We start from the raw sequence: 1,920 nt of genomic DNA on the forward strand, positions 1-1,920 counted from the left end.
GGTTTCTCTGTGGTTTTGGAGCCTATCCTGGAACTAGCTCTTGTAGACCAGGCTGGTCTTGAACTCACAGAGATCCGCCTGCCTCTGCCTCCCGAGTGCCTTACATGAAGTTTTATCTTACTAAAATTATATTGATTCCCTAGTTGAAGGAGCCCCCTTATGAAACGTTTGACCCCGGGCTAGTATAGAACTCCCTGTGAGATAATCCTTATACCTTAGCTTTCCCAGTGCTGCGATTACTGTGAGCAGTCATGATGTTTGAAATGTGTGGGAGAGCTAGGTGGTGGTGCACACCTTTAATTCCAGCACTTGGTTGGCATATGCAGGTGGATCTCTGACTTTCACAGAGAAACAAAGAGAAGAGATTTGTGAAAGGTGGAATGGCCAAAATTGAGGAAGATCAGTCTTTTTCTGGAGCTAAATATGATCTAAGGGTGACAGTAGGCACACAAGTTAAACTGTTAAACTAAGTGTTCTTTGGTAGTTCATATAACTTATAGGTGACATATAGGTAAGAGGCATAGTGTCAGAAAAATAGAGAGCCTGTTACTCCTTATCTCTTCAACTATGTTAAATGTTAAAAGTACTTTCTTCAACTTCAGAGCCTCCTATAGACATTTGAAATTCCCTGTTAATTGTAAACAACAAAACAGAAAAAGACAAACAGCTGCTGGTAGCATTTTTGAGAGCCTTTTAAATATATGTATATAGCATATGCTTTTATATAAATAGAAATACATCACCCACCTGTATGCCCTCATTTTACTCAGTGTGTAATAGGCATGTCTATAAATGTAAGTAATCATTAAAATTTTAAGTCTTAGAATGTGTGTTTCCTTGGCAAAGCAATTACATTTTAAAAATTATGCTAAGGAAATAAAGAGGATTTACATGAACCAGCAGTAGATATATTTGGTATCAGGTAAAGAATAACAATTGTTTCCATTTTGCTCAAATTTTGTGTATGTGTATGAACGTGCATGAAAATTAACAAAGGCTATGACAATTCTGTTTCTAGAAAAGGACATTTTAGGTAGTCATATTTTTGCTGGTGTGTGTGTGTGTGTGTGTGTGTGTGTGTTGGGTTTTTTGAGACAGAGTCTCACTATGTAACACTGACTAACCTAGCTGCTCTTGAACTCACAAAGATCCACCTGCTACAGCCTCTTGGGTGCTGGGATTAAAGACTTGCATCACCATGCCCAGCCTCAGGTAGTCTGAAATTTTGTTCCTTTTCTCTGAGTGGTTTGTTTTTGTTTACCTCAAAATTTATGTAAATTACATTGTTTTTAAAGAGTTTTGGAGCTAAGACTAATGAGAACATGTAAACTGATTTTATTAATACTGAGGACATTTCATTGTAATCCTTAACCATAGAATACTCAGAGCAATTTGTTTCTTGCTGGACGTGTTCTAATGGGTAGTTGTTAAATAAATGTGTGGTTTTTAAGCTGTCTCTTCAGAGACATGTATAGATAGCAGCTTGTCTTTGAAGTTTAATTCTTTGACTCTTCTGGATGTTAATACCAGGGGATCATTTTTGATTTTAGTTTGGGATTGCTTTTGCTTTTTTCCTTTAGCAAAGAAGTGTCTTTGCTGTGTGCTGGGCTTGCTTTGTGTCTCAGACTGGCCTTGAACTTGGCTTTAGCCTCCTGAGTACTGAGATTACAGGTGTCCACATCCACGCCAGGTTTAATCTTTGTTATAACAAACGTTATAATTGTGGATCTTTGATTTGGTTTGCTTTGGTTTTTTGAGTTTTTTTTTTATGGTACAATGTAAATTCTTTATTTATTTATTTTTTTTATTTTTTTTTTTCGAGACAGGGTTTCTCCTTAGCTTTTGGTTCCTGTCCTGGAACTAGCTCTTGTAGACCAGGCTGGCCTCAAACTCACAGAGATCCGCCTGCCTCTGCCTCCC

General features: G+C 37.6%; 1 protein-coding gene across 1 annotated transcript in view; it reads left to right on the forward strand.

Annotated features, from left to right (window-relative positions):
- The window catches only part of Ddx42 (DEAD-box helicase 42), a 41,252-nt gene that overhangs the window by 10,783 nt on the left and 28,549 nt on the right, over positions 1-1,920 (forward strand). The gene's annotated exons all lie outside the window — the stretch shown is intronic.

The sequence above is a fragment of the Microtus ochrogaster genome, unplaced genomic scaffold (genome assembly GCF_000317375.1).
Source record: "Microtus ochrogaster isolate Prairie Vole_2 unplaced genomic scaffold, MicOch1.0 UNK48, whole genome shotgun sequence".
In the NCBI taxonomy this organism is placed as follows: domain Eukaryota; kingdom Metazoa; phylum Chordata; class Mammalia; order Rodentia; family Cricetidae; genus Microtus; species Microtus ochrogaster.